Source organism: Pseudopodoces humilis, chromosome 3 (assembly GCF_049639895.1).
Source record: "Pseudopodoces humilis isolate 2021_Gansu_Grassland_sample_001 chromosome 3, ASM4963989v1, whole genome shotgun sequence".
Lineage (NCBI taxonomy): Eukaryota > Metazoa > Chordata > Aves > Passeriformes > Paridae > Pseudopodoces > Pseudopodoces humilis.
The window spans coordinates 18,604,665-18,628,138 of NC_142202.1; positions in this window are offsets into that span (position 1 = coordinate 18,604,665).

The following is a 23,474-nucleotide window of genomic DNA, read 5'->3' on the forward strand; positions in this document are numbered from 1 at the left end:
AAGGTATCTGCTGCCCTGCAGTCCTGTACAAATATCAAATGCTAATCTTTGTTGCATATACCTGCTCAGTCCCACCATGGTGTATATGTGTCCCAGAAGGTATTATATGACACAGGCAACTTGAACAAAAACTTTCTGACACCTGGGGAATTTTAGAGGTCCATAATGGTTTTGTAAAAAATTGGACTGTATCCCAATAAATAACTGTTTTAAAGAAATGTCATAATATTTAGGGAAAGACTCCTTTCAGATTTGTTTGTGCTAAATGGGAATGTTGACACTTTGTTGTGCTGAAATGAAACCTTCTGTGTAACTTATTTTTTAACCTATACATGCCTGTTGAGTTCCATAGCCATGAAAAAAAGGCAAAGATTTTTGGTAGCTGAGCTCCTCCTTGGATGAGTTACATCTTCCACACCTAATGTGACTAAAGAAAACTATACAGTATGTCGAGAGGGAATTGCACAAGATAGAATGCTATGAGAGATGCCCAAGCAGGAAACCTACCTAGCAAGGACCAGACAGGACAGAATAATCTTTATTAGTGCTGCCTTGTACTACAGAACCATTGTTGAATGCTCTGATCTCTCTTCCTACCCAAGAAAAACACACAAACAAACAAAAAACCCCAAAACACTGAAGACTTTTATTTTTTGGTATTTTGTAATGAAAAAAAAAATCAGAGAAATATTGCAAGTTCTAGAATTTCCATTAATGCCCTTGAATTAATGAACAACAGGTTTATATTTGAGAGAATAATATTTTTAACATATGTTACTGCAACTATTCTTAGCAACTTTCTGACTTAGAAGTTTGTGTGTGTAGGGATCCTCTAGATTCTATCTAGTAGCTTTTTTCGAATAAACTACTTGCATTTACTTCCAATTCAGAACTAAGCAGCTCTGCTCATATGAGAATTGAAAAAATAAAGACTGGAGTAAGCTAAAATGTTATGGATGACATTTTATTGGAAAATTAGGAGTTGGAATAATATTTTTAAAACAACAGAGTGACAAATACTTGAACACTGATTTGAAAGCCTCAAGGGCTTATAGTTAAAGAGTAAAAATGATAAATAAAAAAGAAAACAGAGAAAATAAATTAAGAGAATAACAGAATCAGCAAAAGAAACCTAAAATGATGAGGACTGTTATTCAAAATTGGATATTAATCTGAATTTAATTTTAAGCTGCTTCAGTTGTACACAAAAAATCTGTGCTAAGTCCTATGAATCAGCGATTAGAAGTGAAAAAAGTACTGCGTAAAAACTCCCAAAGCTTTTTTCTTGAGTCTAAGGCTTGGCTTGGACTTATTATATGAGAATCTAAAATCAGAAAATTTGAACTCCTTATAATCACTAAAGTATGATTTTCTTTTTCTGTCATTTTATAGTAGTGTCATATGTCATCAAAGTACATGACAACAGTAAAAAGCTGTAGGGGTGAGATCCACAGTGAGTGAAATTAAATTCTTCTTTAAGTCAGATCTATGAAAATGTAAGGTATAGGTGCGATTTTAGAGGCAGATAATTTTCTGTATGAGAAATAAAGGCCCCATCCCAAATAATGGGCATTTATAATGCAAAATGAACTATGTCAAAACAGACAAAATTACAAATTGCTTTAGTGTGTCAGAGAAGTGTCTTCCCTTTGATTTTAGATTAATAAAATAACTTGAACAGATGTAACCATACTTGCTTCATTTAGAGATCAAGAGGAAAATTTGGGGATCAGAGCTATAAAACCTTGCAGCCATCAGATTCCTCATTTCCTGCATTTGAGCTACCTTTCAATGGGAGGCAAAACATAGAATGGGAGGGGGTAGGGTTTCAAAAATCTGTTTTCGTTTTGTCTAGGCTTTTAAACACTGATTTCAAGATATTCTAGTTCATGGTCCTGATCCAAACCCTGCTGAGCACAGCAGGAGAATTCCCAGTGACCTCAATGGGCTTTGAATTTGACTTTACGTACAAAATTTCTAAATACTAAATAATAAAGTTTGGCCTTTCCAAAGCTCACGTCTGCCATGTGCTCTGTGCACCTTTCTCATAAAACTGAAACAGCAGATATGTAGGAGACATCTGCGCTGCAGACCAAGGAAGAGGTTGTGCCAGGGAAAGGGAAATGTAAGAAGTCGATACCCTTTCTTTCAGCTGGGAGACTGGATTTGCCTCTGGAGTCTGTGGATTTTGCAGGTGGCTTTTTTTAAAGGAGCACTGGTACCTTGCACAATGCTCCCCAAGCTCTTTGGAAAGAGGGTGCATCCCAGATTTACAGTGGCACGTAGAGAGCTGAAGGGAGAACTCCACTCCTGATCTTTAAACAACTAAACTGTTTTTTTTTGAGCCACCATTTAAAAAAAAAGAAGTTTATGAGACAGTGGGGTGAGAAGAACTGACTGCTATCCACTTCCATTTACCTTACTGTGCTTAAAGGGTCAGAAACCTAGTGGAAAGTGGACTTTTAAGAAGATTCATAAAAAGACAAGCTTGTCAGTCCAGAAAAAATTAAATGGATCTATGCAAGACTATCAAGGCTCTAGCACAGTGTGCCAAACTTAGTGAAAGAAAGCAACATGGGTCCCACTCCCTTGGTCTGGTTGTCATGTTGGCTTTTCTTCCCAGCATGTGACAGACGTTCCAGGGGAGATTGGGGTGGGGAAGGGGCAGACTGATGGGCACCAGGTAAAGGTTTATTGGAGCCATGTAGAAAAAAAGAGTTGTTTTTTCAGTTTTTTTGCATGGGTTGAGATTCCAAAGTGCAGCGTAAGAAAAAATCTGATTATCAGACTCAATATTCACACAAGACATTTGCAGTTTGGTCTGATCTTTGGGTGTACACAGGGTTTCAGTGTTCCTTAATAAATTACCTCTTCTTGTACCAATTAACCCCCTTCCGTGAGGGTTTGGTGTTTACTTGGGGCTGTGCCAGTGCTAACAGCTATGGCTTAACATTCTTTTTAATGGCTTGCAATTACTACTGAGAGTGAAGTCTGCATAAAATATTAACATTTAAGCATCTTTTACACTCCTTTGAACATTAGATTGTGTGTATAATATAAGTGACTTTTCAGTCTTACAAACCTGCTATTTGCTTAGAATTCCTCTGGACCCATGAAAATGCTGCAGTTAAGTAGTTTCTGTTGATTTATAAACTTCCCTCAAAGTCTGATGGAAGTCACTCCATGCAAAATATTGAATGCATTTTGTTCTTTAAATTGTTCCATCTTAATGCCAGGAGAATAAGGTTTTCCACATTTTAAAGAGGTAAAGTAACTTTGATAGTAACTTTTAAAGCATACTTGACTTTTTCCCCTGCTGTGCTACCACTGTGAGAGCATCACCCAGAGAACAGCTCCTGTAGCTGCAGAATCAGTGCCATGGCTGCTGACTGTGCACAAAGGATAGGAGAGCAGGAAGGTTACAGACCCAGCTGCCACCTTGGAGCTCAACTTCAGTGCAGGTTCCCATCCTGAGAATAAAATCAATGGAAGCTGAGGATGTAGGTATCCCATCTATGCTCAGATTTGTGTTTCTCTACTGCATGGGTTGTGTGGGTTTCCAGCTGAAGAGCAGATCTGAGCAAGCATCCCATCCCCACATGGCTCTCCCATTGTCCTCATCAGCTGTTCTGTGTTTTAAGGGCAAACAGACTTACTTCATCACTTCATATTCAGTGGTCCATTAAGATAAGTGATAGACAAATTTTTAAAATCTTGGAATTGATTTTGGATAAGCCTTTAAATATTTGCAGCTTACATAAATTATTAAAACATCTGGGATCTGCATATTTGTCAATAAATCTCAAGCAATATGGATTTCTTGTGAGTTTCTTTCCATTTCCAGCATCTGTTAAGTCCAGAAACATTTGAAATGAATCTTCCTCACAGTATTTTGGCACACCTACATTTATTCCTGGCTGGAATTTAGAATTGTACAATACTGGAATTTGAAAAAATAAGGACATAACTACATGGTTGTGAACCCTGAAAGAATTTCACTAGTGGATTGTTTTCTAGTCTTCTAAACTGCAGTGCCTTCAATTTGCTGGCAGAGGTTAACAGGGACATTCTACACCAGATCCCTTGTTTTCCTTTTTTATTTAATTTGTTTGTTTTTCTCCCAGAAAGGCACATTGCACCTCTCTATTCTGTTGTCCTACTTTCTTCCATTAATTTAAATTCATCTGGAACAATCATCGCTTTTCACAGGCGGCCTTAAACTTGAAGATGTGAAAATTTAAAAGAGGAAGCCAGGTGAATGCAAAGGACAGCAATGCATGGGACAATTAAAATTTCTGAATATTCTGATTGTCAGTGAGTCTGCAATATCTTCTGGTTTATCTTTTAGATTAGCATGGAAGAAGCATTACTTCATGGAGCTTGTAGATATTCTGGAACTAAGCTGACAAACTGAAATAAAATAGCTGTAGGATCTGGTGATTCCAGCTTTGTAGAGAAAAACTGAGTCTTTTTCTCACCAGTTTCAGGAAAATTTTCAGCTAAATCTCGTTTCTGTTTTCAAGAGCAAAGTTCTCAGAGACTGAGGGAAAAAACAAAAGTTATTTGTCTGCAAGTATTTTTTATAGAATAGATTGCTCTTTAAAGCAAATGCTGGAGAAGGAGGTAGTGATGGGGGAACACCATCCCTTTGAGAGAGCAGTGACAGATGAACTTCACTATACCATGAAACAGTATTTTGAGGTACTTTATCACCTACATGTTGTGCACATGACCCTGCACACAGGTTGTCCATTCAGCCCACTGAGCCTGTTTGGAAGTTGGAAAATCCACATGATGAGTGCACAGTGATGTAAACCTGTCTGATAGGAGAACCCAAATGAACTGGTTTTGAAATACGATTTTTATCTCAAGTTTAAGCTTCTCAAGGGATGTGTCTGCTTACTTGAGCTTCAAGGTTGAGAAAACATTCTCTGGAGCATAGCCATTCTTCCAAAGCACTCAGCAGGCTCAGCTTTCTTTTTTTTTTTGATGGTCCCTCATCATCCATACAGTTGTCAGCCTGAGAGCAAGAGGCCCCCCTCTCTGTGCTGCCTCTCTGTGTGACTCCATCACGCTGATCTGCCCAGGTACAGCTCCCCACGGTGCTCTCCGCACACAAATGCTAGGTCAAGGGACCAGAAAGAGAGACTCAGGGTTGAACATAAAAACAAATGTCAGAGCAAAGAGGGTCTGAATTTTGTACATCTCCAGATAAAATTATTGTACAATTAAGAAAAGCCTCAGCCCTGTACACATGCTTAATTTCATACACTAAGCCTATTCACCACGTGAAGCTGAACAAATCCACAAGTGTTGTCAGAGCTGAGGTCCGTCACACTGCTAGGAGATATGCATGCCGTTTCCATAAGCCACAGCAGCAAAGGCATAATTTAATAAAAAAGACTTTTGTTCGTGTCTATTAAAAGAAACCTATAAATCCTCCAAATGGTACACTTAGGATTTGGTCCAAAAGTTACTTAAGCCGATGGAAAAGCTGTTATTGATTTTAATAGGTATTTATTATATTTGGCTATTCCTTCAGCCGTCACTCTTTCCCTCTCTGTCATCTCAGCTGAGTTCCAGTCCCGTCTCCTGTATCTTACCAAGATGTGGACAGCATATGTTGTTTAAATGAGAGACTTGTTCATTAGTTTATGTTTGAACCATGCCAAGCACGTCCCAATCTTTACTGGATGCTAAGATGATGGTAATAGATGACATAATTACAGTAATAATAAAATCCAGTGTTCAGCCATGTTATATGCTATTTTATTCCACAACCAACAAAGAAAAGGAATTAACATACACACAAAGTGGGAAATACACATCTAAGCAAAAGCACTAGTATGAATAAACTCTCACTATTTCTTTGCAACCTGTTCTGTTGATGAGAGCAACTACAAGTGCTAAACTTATTTGGTTTGTGTTCATTTATTATTTCTTTCACTTTGGAAAGAGCTGTTTGAGTAAATCACTTTTCTGAATGGTTCTTCTATTTTCAAGAGACTATGTAGCACAAACAGGAAATTATAAAGACTTGACAAGGCAGATGGGAGTCAATCTTTTATTTTTTCATAATTTTTCTTTTATAAACCACCATCAAAGCTGACAAAAAAGCTTGTGAGACTTTCGCTAATGCTTACTGTGCTGTGGTTGAAGCTTATCTGCAAAGCAATTCACAGGCATTTTATTTTTCAATCACACCAAATATGCACTTCTGATGACCAGAGAGTTTGGGTTTTGGTTCAACAGTCCTTAGCTAGGTTTTAAGCAAAAATATGTATTTAAGTCCCTTTAAATTACCATTTTTTTCTTAAGTGTTTGTACCAAGAAGATCTAAATAACATTAACTGGAGCATCAGGATTCAAATTGTCAGTGAGTAGCTTCCAAGAGATTTTGATTGTGCCTTGCCCTTCGGTGACCATTCCATTCTGCTCCAGAGCAGCGCTCCAAAACAACCTACATGTTGACCAGGAAATTTCCTTGCCTATTGGTACAAATAAGACACTGAGGACAGGACTTTGACTGAACTAGGCTTTTCTCTGAATCTTTTGTGTCAAAGGGGGATTCACTGTGTCCTTATCTGAAAGGAATGTTGCTGTTTGCCCTTTCCAAGGCAAAGTGGAGTCTTGTTTTGTTCTTAAAATAACACCCAGGAGCTACAGGATTCCCAGGAATACAGTAAAGCTGGACTCAGCGCTCAGTTTTGTCTGAAGTTACTGCAGTTGGCATCCACCAGCACCTTGGGGCCACTGGGCCCCTGCTCCTGTGAGACTGGAGAGATGGTCCTGTATCTGCCTCTCTGGGAAAAAGAGACCCAGGTGCCAATTTCTGCTTCATAGTTTGTTCTGCATTTAGCTGCCAGGGGATAAAATATCATCAAAACCCCCTTGGGAACTGTGGTTTCTCTCCTACCACAGGGAGTGACATTACTGGTAGCTTGACATTTCCTTCTTTGAACTGATTTCAGAGGAATTTAATAAAAAAATCTTGTGATAATGAAGCTAAAAGATCTCTACAGAGAAATGGCAACTGAGCAGGGGTTTCCAGGATCAGAGTTTTGGGTTACCATCAGCCACTTCTCTTTTGGTCCTGCTCAATTGAATCTTTCATCTCCTGTTGACATAAAGATGGACTGAAGATAATCATTTTCAAGTAGGATTGAAACTTATATGGCCCAGGAATTCAAGAGAAGATAAAAACCAGAATTCATATGTGAGGTAATGAATTAAAGTAGCTGAAGAGAGAAAGAAAAGAAAAAATAAAAGCATTAGGGCTTCTCCCTCCTCCTGAATTTGGCAGGTTGGGTTTACTTTGTGATGCCAGACAGACTTTTTGTTTGATATACATTTGTTGAAAAGTCTATAGTAATCCATAAAATGGCTCTAAGGTATAAAGGAGTTACTTCCAGAGAGATCAGAAAAACTAGGGGAAAAGAGAGGTGATGCTGATATTTTAATGAGCATCTTTCTCTTCATTGAGAGAATATCTGCTATGTGCCATTACTTTACTTTACTTTACTGAGAGCATAGAACAATTATTGTCATTCAATCACTATTTTTCTCACAGCCAGGAAGAAAGAGAAATAACACACACAAACACACACATATACACGTGCACCGCATGCAGATCCTCCTTCTCTCTCTCCCTCTCTCTCTCTCTCTCTGATAGTTCCCTAGAGAGTTCCATCATACCCGAGTTTATGAGCCTTGGATCATCTATGACCAGTGGATTTAGTAATAAACAGAGTGAAAATGTTCTTCATCAGAGTTCAAAGGAAATTTTGACCAGCCCCTGCCAGACGTTGCTTCCCCCTGGCCCCTCAGCATTTAACTGTAATGACTTCCTTTGAGTGGAAAGAAAATGGAAAGGAAGGCAGCTTGTACATCTTTAAAATGGGTCTTTAAATATAGGAAGCTCTGTAAATGAAGGGTATTGGGATGGCTTTATAATGCAGCTTTTCAGGGTCTTTTGCCATGCTGGAAAGTTGGTTCCTGAGAAGCACATGCAACATGCTGAGGTGTGAGTGTAAGGGCTGAGTAAAGGAGGTGTGTTGCTACATTTAAAATAAAAAACTGCACCTTTGAATTCTCTCTTACTCCTTTGACCATTGAAAATCTGCCTCTGTTGGGTGAAATCTAAAGACACACCTTATCTTTCCATGAAATGTTTTGCAGTCCCACTATAAGTCCCACTGAACACAGAACACCTTTAAATATGAGAAGCAAGGGTTGCCAACACTGTTAGTTCAATCTACTTCATTATATATTGATATTCAGAGCTATTAAGAGCTCCCCACCCTCTTGGATGTCAACAGGTTTAAATGTCCCCATTTTCATATATTGGAAATTAATTACGGATTTATTTTTGTAGATTGTGTGGTGAAAACGTAGCACTTGGAAGGACAAACATTTCAAAACACTGGATGGACCCAAAGGACTGCCCTGATTCCTTTTATCCAAGGTATAAAAGTACCAGACATGTATTTTTATCTCACTTTGAAGGTATCCATGGACTGGAGGTAGGTTATAATGCTTTCAAAGAACCTTGAGAAGTGAGAATTATAGGCTCTTCAGAGAATTACCTATATCCCTCTAATAAATTCTCGTGAGGTTTATCTGAAGATGGTGATGATGGCTCAGAGAAGGCCATAAATTGCCTGGGGGACATCATAGTAACACATTTTCCCCTGTGACAGTCAAGGGGATAGTGGGGAGCACAACAGAAACAGCACACATTAGGTAATGCCCCCCATCAGACTGCAGATGTGTGAACTAGTTTAAAACTTTTATTGGGGCTTTTATTAGGCTGTGATACAGTCCCAGGCTCTTTGCAGTTGCCAGTGTAGCCAGTTGCTCGCAAGTTATAACAAATTAAAAATACCTAATGCTCAAGCTATTCTACACTTAGGGGTGGGGAGTCCCAAACAGATAATATTTTGGGTGGCTAAGTGGCCAGGTTCCTTCTGTGCCTTGTGATCCTGCTTGTGAGAGTCATGGCATTAACCATAGCTGTTCCACTGATTTGAAATAGCAGCAGATGTTCAACCTAAGCAGCAATCTTGTAAATCCTTGCTGATGCAGTAAATGGTCTTTAAAACACTGATGAACTAATGGTTATGTAGAGTTTTTTGTTTGGTTTGGTTTGGTTTGGTTTGGTTTGGTTTGGTTTGGTTTGGTTTGGTTTGGTTTGGTTTGGTTTTTTTAACCCCAGTTACCTACTTAAGTTAATGTAATTGATAGCTTTGGTACACAAAACTTTCTTCAAACCTAAAACACATGAAAAGTTATAACTTTATTAGCAAAAATTGTCTTGGTCATGTATGTTGTTTCTGCCAAAGTGACTTGGTGCTAACACAAGTTGTCGTGTCTCTGTGGGATGGTTTGGTCCCAGTGACTTCACTGTCAGCTGGAGAGCTGGGCTGCAGCAGCAGGGGTTTGATGGGAGTGGGGCCATGGGGAAGATCTTCTAAGTGGCAGTGAGGAGGGGCCAGTGGTTCATCACCTCTCATAACACAAGAACTAAAGGAACCCAAGAAACTGGTCAGATGGCAGGTTCTGAAATAAGTAAAAAGCTACAATTATTAGTTCACTCTGCATGTGGTTATTAAGTGATGAACCCTTTGCAATAGAATGCTGTAGCTACCAAAATTTTACCTAAGTTCAAAAAACATTAGACAAATTATTGAGATAAAAAGCCATAAGAGTGAAAAACACCAGCATACAATCTCAGGCTCAAAAAGTTTATAAACTCCAGTCTGATGGAAGTTAACAGGATATACTGGAGAAGCATCATGGCATCTTCATGTAACCACAAGCTCCTGCAGAAAATGCGAGAGCAGAATAGATGAACCACTAGGTTAATAATTGTATTAAATTATTATCTTCTAGATATTAACAACTGAGCTAAGCACAATCCAGTCCGAGAGCCCTTGGATGGCTATGACTTCATGCACAACTACTAAAGCTTTGCTAGAAAAGAATTCCAAAAAATCTCCTGGAGTCACCAGATGTTCATAAATTGGATAATTCTACATAGTTCATTTTAGACAGATGAATATGTCTTTCCAAGTGGAAACTTTAAAGCAAGTACAGAAGGACGGTTAGAGAACATCACAGCAGACGGGAAAAGATGGTGAGGAGAGAAGGTGGCAACACTTGCAGGGATCATCAGCAGGAGATGGATTCTTTGGTCTCTTTGGGCCGTTTCCCATGCCTGAGGAGAATTAATAGCTCCAAGCATCCATTTCTTTTCAACCCTATCGTTGGCCATAGCAGCAGGAAAAGAATGCATCCCCTGGGCCCATTTTTGCATTTACTTTAAGCTTTTCATTGTAAAAGCAATGCAAACTGGCTTTAGTATAAGTGAGGATTAAGTGTTGCACATATCGTTATGAAATCACCAGGGACCACAGTGAAATCTGAGATATTACTACACACAATGGTTGAATCAGCTCCCTTTAGAACCTGATTATCTTTTTAAACAAATTTTGTAAATGAGCTGTAATATTTTATATCCACTCAAAGCTTTTTAGCCCAAAGCACTTAACAAGCTTAAAGACCTTAAAGAGCTTTTGTTCTGTGTGCGGACAGTACCTGGCACAATGGAAGTCAGTCCCTCACTCAGGTTCCCATGTGTTGCTACAAGAGCAATACCCCCAAGAGTATGAACAGCAGAATGGAAATACTGACATTTCTGGGTCAGAGAAATGCCAGACAAAGAATTAATAAGGAAAGCTTTGATTTTGAAATAGGGAGTTACAGAAAATAACCAGAATCTAAGCTAAAGAGAGGCAGATTTTGAAGGCTGAACTAGAAGACTAACCTTATTTACATATACATCACTACTTTGTTATTATTAATTCTATTTTGCCAAGAACCAAAAATGTTTCTAAATAATGTTAAGGGTTTGACAATACAGGTATACATATTACATTTACACCATATAGATATGAATTTATAGACAGGATACAGGACTTGAACGATTTATTTCCCATTTTTTAAGAGAAATACACAACTATGCCCTGTAAATATATGTAATACTTACTTATACTGTTTGAAGAATAAGTGCAGTTTCTTATTGATATTCTGAATAAATATTTTAATCAATATTTTTAACTCCCTAATAACTACGCTGAGTTTCTTAATAGGAAACTGGGATCTCTAGCCTTCTGTCAGCAGGCCTATTGAGCAGAGTATGGAAATGGGGAAGTTTACATGCAAATTCAAGCATTTGTAAATGGAACACACCTGCAGTTTGAGCCATGCTGAGTGGTGGTCTGTTCTCTAAGTATTTTCTGCTTTGGTGCCTGGGCAGGTAAGCTGAAGAATGTAACAAACATGGGCATGGTTTGAGGAGGTAAAATGTCTCTGGATGTCATTATTTCTCTTTGAAACTGAAGCAAGTCTTCTCGAGAGGTGGAAAATATGGCTATTACAGAAGGTAGACGAGTAGACGAGTTTGATTTTGAATATTCTCAGTATTTTGGAATACTTGTTCTTAATTTAAAATAGCTTTCCAAAGTCAGACTCCTTCATGAGTCAGTGGAAACATACACAACCCTTTGCAAACGCAAGCAAAATCTTTGAACGCCCTCATTTTGGTTCAAATTGGTCAGTCTGCAAATGACTCCACTAATTGGATGAGCCTCTCAGCCCTCCAGGCTGCTCCCAGCCTTCCCTCCCCTGCGACTTCAGGGAAGCAGTTTTGTGGTAATAGAAAAGTCGACTAGAACCTAAGCATAAACTTAGTCACCAATTTCTCTGAATTTGAAATCGTGTCATTGGGATCATGGAGTCTATTTCTGCAGCCACCAGAAGTCCTGCTCATTTGGGCACAGTAGTGGGGATATCAGTAAGATGGAAAGTACCAAAACACTGAGTATCACACTTAGTTACTGCACAGGCATTTCATCTGAAAACACTGAAAGCACTACTGGTGGCTACACTCAAACTCAGGATTTAATTTTATATCTTTCACTTTTCTGGCCTGAGATATCAGTAAAAGATTAGGAACTCAGATACTTCTCCTTATAAATGGCTTTCAACAGTTACTAATTACTTACCAGAAAATGGTTCCCTTTCTTCCATTATAATTAGTGATCTTATCAGTTACTGAGACTAAGAATCAACAGAGAAATATTTTCTACATGTTCCTTATTTTCAGAGCTGAAGCAAGGAGCTAAATTATGTTATATTGCTGCAATATAACATAATATAACTGCTTTTTACATTCCAGATCCTTGTACCTCATCTATTATACCACTGTATTTATGAGTCAGATCTGCATTGCAGCCACTGAACATCTCTCAGTGATAGCATAGCTGAAGGAGTTCTTTGGTCCATGATTTTAAGTGTTTTGAAAGGTAACAAGGAAAGAATACAGCTTAATATCCAGACCTGGCTGAGTTGAAATAGTCATGAATAACAAAAAATACCTATGTGTTTGTAAATGAGGCATCCTGTGTGGAGAAGAAACCTTTTACATAAATACTTTATAATGGTGAGCTGGTCTTGAACTCTGTCCTGTGGCTGATAGGACTTTTCACTATTAAATTCTAAAAACAGGAAGCACCAAAGAACCTCATAGCTTGTCTGTCTTGCCTACCTACAACTGTACTTACATGTAGTGTTTGGTCTTGTGAATGAAATGGGAAATCTTTGACAGCAGAGAGACAAGAAATTTCAAAGGTAGAGATTTGTGAGTTTATTCTGATTTTGCAACAAAACATGAGGCACACAACTGAGATCTGGAAGAAATTTTCATCATTGTGGGCCATGTGAAAGTGTAAGGGACCTTGCCTACTAACCTGGAAAACTGGGAGAATTTATGCAAAACAGGTTAGTGTAGAAATCATGTAAACAAGAAGGAAAGCATGAAAAAGTATAGAGTTTAAATTATTATCTAGGAGCACTAAAATTGAGATAATAATTTTAAGAAGAAATTATATACCTGAATATTTTCATCTCATTATGTTAACAAATTTATCATGAACATTTTAGGACTTTCTAAGATGGCTTTATAATCTAACATTATATGTGAGATATCTAGAAATACCAGAACTATTTTCCTTGTTGCCAAAGACACAGACAAAACATTAAGTTTGGGGCTAGTACGTGCTTTCACTGCAAATGGAAATACATTTCTTTCATATGTTTTTTTCCCTGAAATTTTTCATAAGAAATAAAACCCACTCCCAACCAGTTCCACATGTGATTTATTTGAGTTAAACTGTGTGGAATTAAATCTTAACAAGGGACTGATTTCAAATCTATAGAAATCTCTGGGACTCTTTCTATTAATTTGAGTGGTCTTTTGATCGGGCCTTACATGAAAAAACACATTTATGAGTCCCAAAGATGGAACTCATTAAATTATGTTTCCTTTATTTTACATGTGTAATTTAAATGATTTTATATTTTATAATTCCCAATGAAAATATTTGATTCTAAGTTACATAAAGATAGGGGAGTTGTAGTGATATGGGAACCATGAAAGAAACAAATTGTTGATATAAATGTCTTGTTCTACCAGCTTTTAAAAACTTCCATTATTTGCAACAACAAAAGATAAATGCATATGTTAGCTTTCATGCTCTTTTAGCAACACAAATGTGGACATCACATATTGGGTGCAGGTTATAAATATAATTTAGTAAAAGATAGGTTCAGCAAGATCTACTGGGAAAAGAGTCAAATATTTTTACCTGAATAAACAAAAAAACTGACAACATCCCAGCCTGGTGAAATGTGTCCAAAACCTTTGTGCAAAAGAACTACGGCGCCAATCAAGATGAAAGATGCTCAGCCTTACGAGTAATGTTTTTGGGGAGCACAGGAAAAGGCTGGATCTGTAATGGTGTAGTGGCTTGAGACAACTCATATTACAACATGTAAAGGCCAATACGTGCCCTCAATACTTGGCAAGGATGAAGAACTCTCTAAAATGGCAACAGGGGCTATTGAACCCTGAGTGCTGACAACCTGATGTGAAGTCATGGAAAAGGAATGACATAAAAATGGATATTTTATTGTGTTTTGTCCCACCCTCTCCCTCAGAGCTGCCACAGCAGGAATGTGCTTCTTGGGAAGAGAACCTGTGTTATTGTTTGATTTCTGTTTTTTGCCAAGGGCACTGGCAGAAACCAAGGCCTTCCTGTTACAAGAGAGAAGAGTTTGCCAGAATTCTTATTTTTCTCTACTAATTTCAGTGTAAGAGATCTGAATGATAACACAGAAGGCTTAAGTGCTTGCCATTTTACAGTTGTTTTTGTAGACTGCCTTTTGCAAGCAGTGGTTATTTATAGTGTCCTAAAAACTGGCTCCACAGCCCATGAATGATACCTAAATTGCTGGTATCAATATCCATTTTGCTTACTATTCTGGAGTTTAAGTGAGTTGGACTGTAATTAAATAAAAGAAGCAGATTTAAAGATGTTTTAGATGTTCTCAGTGATCAGATATCAACATTCAGCAGTTATGTGTTCTAGAAACACCAAAACAGTGATCTGTAATATTTTCCCTATTTAATTCCTGAAAGTATTTGATTTTGTCTTGGTTCTATCTATCTATCTATCTATCTATCTATCTATCTATCTATCTATCTATCTATCTATCTATCTATCACCTATCTATCTATCTATCTATCTATCTATCTATCTATCATCTATCTATCTATCTATCTATCTATCTATCTATCTATCTATCTATCTATCTATCTTTCTCAACAGACTTTTTTGGGGGGGTGGGAGGTGCCACCCTTTGTGTCACACATATTTAGAGAAAATGTTAGGGAAGAAAAGAAACAAACAAGGGAAAAAATCTTATTTAAAACAAATATGAAAAGGATGAATTTTTGAACTGAGGTTTTTGTTGAACTTCAAAGTGAGAATTAATATATAAAACATCTAGGATCTTGAAAGAAATAAACCCTTGAAGAATTCTAATGTGTATTATAAAAACCAAAAAAAAGAAAAAAAATCCTTTGAGTCTTTAACATAATATTAGTTTTGCTTGTAAGTTTTTCTTTAACATCAAGTTTTTTGACCATTTTATTGAAACTTCAACAGACAGTAGCTTATTTTTCCACAGACTTAAGCACCTGAGATTTTTGGCTAATGGATATAAGGCCAGTAAAATTTCCTATAAAATGTAACTTTATACAAGAACTTACATGATGTTTATAGAATATATTCCAGCATTTGCTTTTTCAAAAGCAAACTTCTTGATATTTGTAAGAAGAATATCAGCTGCATTGCAATGAGAGAGTGAAAATGATCAGCTGATGAATACAAATAAACAGAGATGTTTTCCCTGGCTTCACTACTTGCTTCCTGAGGGTCTCTGTTTCCCACTTAAAAATCAATAAATACCAAGCACAAAGCTCAGTGAAATAATTTCTGTTCCTTTTAATGAGCTGTGATTTAGAACTTAAATGAAAACCAGGGATGAACAAAGACTTTTTTAATGAGAAAATTTCTGACTCAGAAATTCTACAAATTATTCTTTTTACTCTTCATTATCCTTAATTTTGCCAGATAGATCTACTGGTGGCTTTGTATACACAAATATTATCTGGCTAAATGGAACTGCACTGAAAAATATTCTTCATAAAATGAATAAATAACACCACTTCAGAGCCAAGAATGACAGATATCAATAATGAATCCATCCTTCAGAAGGAGATAGGCCCAGATATCCAAGATAATATACTTCCCAGAAATAATATAACTATTTTATGGTTATCAACAGCAAAACTCTTGTTTCAGATAAGAACTTCTGCAAATTTAATGACTGACAGTCAGCTAGGGCTTTTAGCACAAGTTTTTACTCAGAAAATAGGAAATGAGACAGCAAGCTCTAAAATGTAAGAGAGCATTTCAATGTACTTTGCCTCTTCTGCAAGTTTATATATATAAGTATTCCAAAGAAAATATACCAGCAGTAATAAAACCATCTATCAATTATATTTCATACTACAAGCATCTGAATAAGATCAAAACATGTAGGATTTCTGACAGTAGGAGTCACATTTACTTCTCTCCATGTAATTTACTCCAAAACCTTTATCTGTTGCAAACAGATCAACAGTTTCTAATTTTCCTCTAAATTAGACACTCATACTTTCATTTGAGCTTCAGACTTCAGAGAATTCAAATTAAATTTAACTTTAAATTCCATGAGGCGAATTTAGGTCACTGCTTTGGACTGACACATCTGCCCTTGCTCACTGCAGCCTGAAATGGCAAATAGGTATAAATTATGCCTGGGGAACAAACCTAGAATCATAGAACCACAGGGTCACAGAATCATAAAATATATCGGGTTGGAAGTGTCTGCTAGAAGTCTTCTAGTCCAGCCTTCCTGCAACGAGCAGGGACATCTCCAATTAGGTCAGCTTCCTCAGAGCCCCATCGAACCTGACCACCAGAGCATCAGAATAGTATCACCCAGAGGAAAGTATCTGGTCTTTCTGGTTTCTTCTTTCTTGAATCTACAGGGCCTACAAGATTTTGACCACCAAACCTGGCATTCTAGAAATCAACTAATCTCCCACTGGAATGTGAGAATTTGGAAGGTAGCAGTAATGGTTTATACCATCCAAATCTTCTCATACAATCCCTTCACCATGCATTTTTTCACTTTCCTTGGGCCAAATTTAAGAAAGGTTGACCCAATGTTCCTCTGATTGCTTTCTAATTACCACTTTGAACAGGTTTGGTGGGAATTGCCCAGTTATTAATAGATAAATCTTAATATATGGAAAGATAGTAGTAAAAACTGTTGCCCTTAGCAGAGAGGTAGTGGATTTGAATGCAATGTCCCTTTCTTTTCCCCTTTAGTGATGATTCCTTAAGATCTCTTCACCCAGAGGTAAACATCCTACAGCCTTCTAAGCAGCTGAGCTCTGGCTTCAAGCATACAGGCAGTGAACATGCCTGAATATTTTGCTCCTAATATATCTTGAGTTTTGGAAGTGGTTCTAGAAAGTGGCTGATGCACTCTGAACTTTCTACATGAGGCAGTACCCAGTCAAAAATTAATGAACTACCCCCAGTTGCTGAAGAATAACTACTTCAAGAACTGGCACAAAATAAAAATATGAAATAAAACTTTCCTGTTCCTGCTGGAGTAAGGAAAAAGCCCCCTCAAAATGTTATACCACACAATGAGCACATGGCCCAAAGACAGTTATTTGAAAACTCAAATCTTATTTTGATTTAAGGAAGACTATATCATAAGGTTACTCGCTTTGCTGAATGCACCCCTAATCTGTTTTTTACTACAATTTGTAGTAGTATTGCAATTTCCCAGAATGACTGAGACCCTGGGTGCATCTGAGGATTATCTTCACAGGGGAACAAAAAAGTCAACATATTTAATTTTACATGGTTCAGAAAATGATATCAAATCTACTTGCATCCCTTCCTTTTCTTTCTTCCTCTCAAGTCATAGCTACTGTTCTACCAGTTCTGCTTCTACCTCTGTTTTAATCTCCAATTGCTTCATTAAGTGCCAGTTGCCAAAGCTTTCCTTTTGCTTAGTAGAGAGTGATTACTATTATTTAAGCTCTGCATGCACATATTTTAACAGTATAGCTTAATATGATAATAGAGGGCTATTGATCAGAAAGGGAGTTGGACTGGAAGATGTTCAGACAGTCTTGACTCCTCCTTGTGGAGGGTTATGTATGGACTCTGTCTGCTCCTTCATAAATAGCACACTTTAACATAAATAAAAGCCCTTTAGCCCTCAGCTGAAGTGGGAGAGTCTGAATCGGACTTGAATCAGCTTTATATCATAATTTCTCACAGTCATCCCACTGTTCTGCTGTTTTCATTTAGAATGAATATAAACTATCCAGATTTAGTGTGAGTTTCTGCTTTCAGGAGCAGTGCACTTAGGGATTCACTGAGTATGTGAAACAAATTCTCAGTACCAGTTTTTAAACAGGGATTGAGACTAAGTAATGGAAATAGCAGAGCCCATGGGATTGATTAAAAGCGTGTTGAGTTCCCTAATATTCAAAGCGCAGTAATTAGAACCCTCTATGACACAGGACTGTAAAATCCAGTTGATCAGATGCTCACGTACATGGGCTTTCCTTGCAGCAGTTAGCTAACACCAGAAATGTTCCAAACATGTAATGGAAAAACCATTACTATTTCGGAACCCAAGACGCCGCACACTGGATTCACATTCCCGTTACAGTAAATTGCTGTTTATCTGGGACACGTCATCCTATTCTGACAGTCTGTCCAAGGGTCCATATTTTCTGTCTGAGCAGGCTGTGCTGATTACACCCCTCCATGTGTCATTTGTGTCTCCCTGAAAACCTCTGCCCAAAGGGAAGCGTGGAGGCTGCGGGGAAGGGAAGACACAATTAGCCCTGACCTCCAGTCATGACGGGAAAGTTGATACAGGAGTAATAACCACAAACCAGGTCTCTCCTACATTTATTGTCATGCCCATCATAGCCAGTAACATTTCTTTAACAATAGTCATTTATAAAGGCCTGGCTTCTGTGGAAAGATTTACTAACAGCCCTAAGTGGAAACTCCACTATAAAACCAAAGTGCTCATGGAAATATTACTACTACAAAGGCATAAAAATAATGCACAGAAGTAACCCACCAGTGCATTTACTGTAAAACTCAAGGACTAAAAATAAAATAACCTCAATATATAAAATGAGTATAATATTTTTCTCTTTCCTTTTTGAAACACAGAAGTAGCTCTAATGGACAAAAAGGTGTATTGTGATTGGAGCTAACAATATTTTCACATTCTGCCCTTCAAAGACTCAACCCAATTTCATTTTTACAAGACAGAATCTGGCTGTATAGTAGAAGTTTTCTTTAGAAAATAATATATATATATATATATATATATATATATAAAGGACAAAAACCAAAGGTAAGAAAGATCATCAGGACTGAATAATACTGACCAGTTTTCTGTCATTCGCAGTACTCCAGTTGCTGAGCATTCACAGAATAAAAGAAAATATACCAGTGTCTCCAGAGATGCTGTGTCAACAAAAACTCCTTCCGCTGACATGATACAATTTCTGTTTTACTAATCAGGGGGAAATTTATCATACAGGACTTGGTGGGGTTGTTCATGGAGTCATTAGCACAATGGCACTCAGCTCCCAGAAGACAGTTGTGCTCTTCGGAAGATGAAATGCTGCAGCTGGCTGGGAAATGAATGAAGGCCAAAACCGGAATTATAAAACAGAGGACTTAATTTGAAAAAAAGTTTGTTCCTAGGATTTAATGGATGTGTTGGTTGATTTATTTATTTACTTATTTACTTAGTTGTTCTTTCCAAATAATGAGAAAGTGCTGGAGACTATAAAGTGGTAGTGTGCTGAAGCATTCACTCATAGCCTTATAGTAATTTCTTCAGTGTCTTGCTGTAAGAATATCACACTTTGCTAAGCGGCTCATAAAAGACTTTTTCCAGACATCAAAGTAATGGAATGAATTCCTAGGTTAATATTCAACTGCTCAATTCTACTTAATGCTCTCTCTCTGATTCCCAATTATAAAAGTAAGATAACCACTTGAATTCTAAAAAGATTCCAGTGATGCCTGCCAAAAGTCTTACTGCTACCTTGTCCATGTAAAACATGACTTTAAGGAGAATTTTGGTAAAACAGAGTCTAGTTATTCACAGATTTCTTATTACTCATTTAACTGACATAAGCACTGCAAGGATTAAATCAATAATATTTATAGAAATGTATGGAAGATACAGTTTCAAAAGTGCTTTAATAAGTGTCCAGCAGATAAAGCAGCAGATGAAATTCAGGTTAGAGAAATGTAAAGCAAAGTACACAGGAAAAGTATTCCTTGGAACAAATAATTCCTTTAAAATATCTACAAAGCTCTACCTCAACATATGATGTTAAACAAAAAAACAAAAAAAACCAAACCAAAACAAAAAAAACCCAAAAAAACAGAACAAAAAGAAAAACAAAAAGAAGGCCAGGAATAATGAAGAAAATATAAAACATTAATCATCATTATGCCACAGTAAAAATCCATACTTCATCGTAAATATCATGGTTATTGTGTCCTCCTCATGAAAAACTTGCAGTGAAGTTGGAAACATCTCAGCAAGTCCCTGAGCCACAAATTTCTGAGACAGTATCCTGAGGCACCATGAATTATGTATATCCTGGTATGCCTGCCTGTTCTGTGACTTTTTCTTGAACATCTTATTATCCATCACTCTTGGAGACAGTACAGTGAGCTGGCTGGACCTGTGGGCCAGCCTGACACATCATTCCTTATGTTCTTGACAGATTTAAAAAAACAAAACAAAAGAGCAAAGTGGAAGAGTAGTTTGCTTTAGTCAATGTGCATGGCTGGGAGGGAAAAGGGAGGTGTCCTACTGAATACAGCAGAAAGAAGGTATTTTCACTAATGATGGTACCCTGGCTTGCCAGAAACCAGGAGGTTTAGAACAACATGGAGAAGGCTGAGTGCTCTTATATTTTAAATCATCCCCTTTTTCTCACCAGCAATACACAATCCCTGTCAGGATTCAGATGCAGCCAAGTGTTCTTCACCCAGACCCTGAGACAGCTAAAGCATCTTATTCTGTGCAGAATGTTGGCAAGTGTATTCCATGGGCAGGAAGAAAGAAGGCACAGAATTGATAACAAAACAGGGCATGATTTTTTCTTTCAAATTATGATCATTATGTTCCATAACAATTAGAAGAACTTGAGTACTTGAGTGTGATTTCCTGCTAAAAGGATGCATTATAGGAAGCTTGCTAATACAGCCCACATGAGGCAGTGCTGCTTGAGAAAGGAGAGTCAGGGCTTCAGTAACAAAGCAGACACTGCACACCCCTAGGAATGTACCCTATCTCTCCTCTCATGTCCTACCTGGAACCTGGAGAGGCTGGGATCAGAGAGACATTCCTGATTCTTCCTTTAATGGTTCCTCTTTTGTCAAATCCCCAGAGAAAGACCACAGTGGAACAGTAGACCCAAAAAAAACCCCAAAAACTGTAAGTCCAGAAGAAAAGGAAGTTTGGTCATCCCACTAATATATTTTGATGGGAGATGAACAGCCTTAGGGAGAAAAACTTGCTGCACAGAAATTTCTCCAAGTATGTGTCTGTGCCAAAGTTCAAAGATAAGGACCAGAAAGGGGAGACTCATCTGCCTGCCCATGGGGTCCATACACACATGTGGTCTAAAAGGACCTAAGAATATGCAGTAAAAAAGTGCTGTCTTGCCATAATGATAATTACACAGTCCATGTCATCTCTCTCCAACTGGTGATGTTAGAAATCCCGTGTTTGTTTGCAGAATGAGAAACAGGAAGATGCTTTTTCTTTCAGTGATTATTAGCACCATCCGTTGATTCCCCACGCTGCAGCTACTGCCAAAGATGAAGGGAACTAGCATGATGGAACTGGCCTTCATAATAAGCCCTTTCTCTGTGTGTGAAAGAAATCAACTCTGCAGCTTCTTCTCTGCACAGTGTGACCTCTCTTGATAACACACAGCATGTCTCCTTTTACTGAGAAGTAAAAGCGTATCATCAAGACAACTCCACCAAAGCTGTCATTTATCAGTCACCTTTAAGGTTTACCCATGTAAATAGAGTTTAATAAAATTCAGCAAGTCGTTCATTGAATAAAAAATCTTCCTCCAAAACTTTTATGTATGTTTGCAAAAGTGTAAGGGAAATTATGCACTGAAATGCTTATAGGGGAATGTTTGTTTTCAAGTTTAGAAAATTAATCTGCTTTACACGTGGAAGCACAAAGACTTACTATTTAGAAATGTTCAAATGCAGCCCATGTAACTATGACTTTATTAATATTATGGAAGCACTGATAGCAGCCCTATAACTTACGTTCAATTAGGCATGAAAACAAATACTGATTGAAACCAAATAACTACACCTCAGTTCCTCTCACAGATGTGTTGTGCTTCCCAGGCAAAACATCTGGAAAAACGCCCTAGCAGGGCTATTCAGGCTTTCCTTAATGTCAGGGGATTCTTGGCAATCTGCAAAACCTTTACTCCTAATTTCTGCAAGTTATTGGTAAGAGATGCAGATGTTAGGTTAATGTTTGCCTGTGCTTTTTGGGCATGAATCTTATTGCACTGCTGCAGATATCATTACATTAAGGCAGCTATCAATTACTCAGTGTGGGGTTTAGAATGCATTTACAAATAATTTCAGCTAGGTGTTTGGACTAGAGCTGAAAGGCTAAATTTTTTTTACCTGTCCAAGACATTCCCTGTTGTGAATACCTTTTCTAGGACTTTGATCTCTTACAGAAATTAAAAATAGCCTGAAACTTGCAGTCTGGGTAAATATTGTAAAGAACCTCCCCAAAAACACATAAAAGGAGGGTAATATCCATTGTTCTTCATTACTGTTTGAATTAAAGAAACCAATAAAGAAAATGAGAGTTTATAAATGTCAACCTATCAAAAGTATATTACAGACCTCTTGGAGTAATTTTAGTACTTTAGAACACTGAGGGAAGAAAAAACAAGTCAGAAAAAAAGAGAGTTAAATTCTGAAGGGATGTATTTTCCTTGATGGGGTAAAAATTGTCTCTCCTAGATCACAGAAGATCATTGTTAAGAAGTTGCTTCCAAAGCATCCCAGACCTAAGAGTACACAGAAGCAGCTGAATGGCCACGGTCTGTATTGAGGGGAGCTCCAGGTGGAGTGCAATGTGCAGGAGAGAGCAGTGGTGACCCTCAGGATTTCAAACAGAGACTCTTCTCCCCCAGACGTAGAAACAAGCATTAAATTTCTTGTGCATCCACCTGCAGTCAAGAAGTCTCTGTTCTCTTGTTCATGAGCAGTGCAATTGCTTTGCTCTCCTTCCCTTTTTCCATGGCAAACGAAACCACCAGAAGAGAACCCTTTTTTGCATGATTTCTTTTCATCAGTCATAACATCCATCCATCAGGTACAGAAACATCTGGGTAAGCTAGTTAATGTGTAGCTGACTTCAGTTAATGTTTATAATTAAGCCCTGAGATTCCACAAGCAGTGCATTTCTGAGGGATTATCACACACCTCAGGTGCAGCATAAGGCACCAGCCAAAAGCCAAGTGACTTCAGCTACTCAAAGATTGCAATAATCCCTCAGAAATCTATTAACCATGAGTGCCTTATAGCTATTATGGTATGGAAACTCCAAGGTAAAAAGGTCATACCTGTGCTTTTAATGAGAAATATTGACACATGCATGACATCAACACCAGCCAATCAGAGATCCCCATTGTTACCCTGCGTTCACAAATCATTTTATAACAGGCCAAAGTTATAAAGCAGTTTACAGTGCTGTGAAAATGAAATAGATCACTTATATGTTGAAAACTCATTAAAAAGTATACTTTATATGCAAAACATGTCTAGGTCTACTCTTCGGGTTCATCCTCAGGTTCATTGTATGAATCTTTCAAGTGATGGAATAGT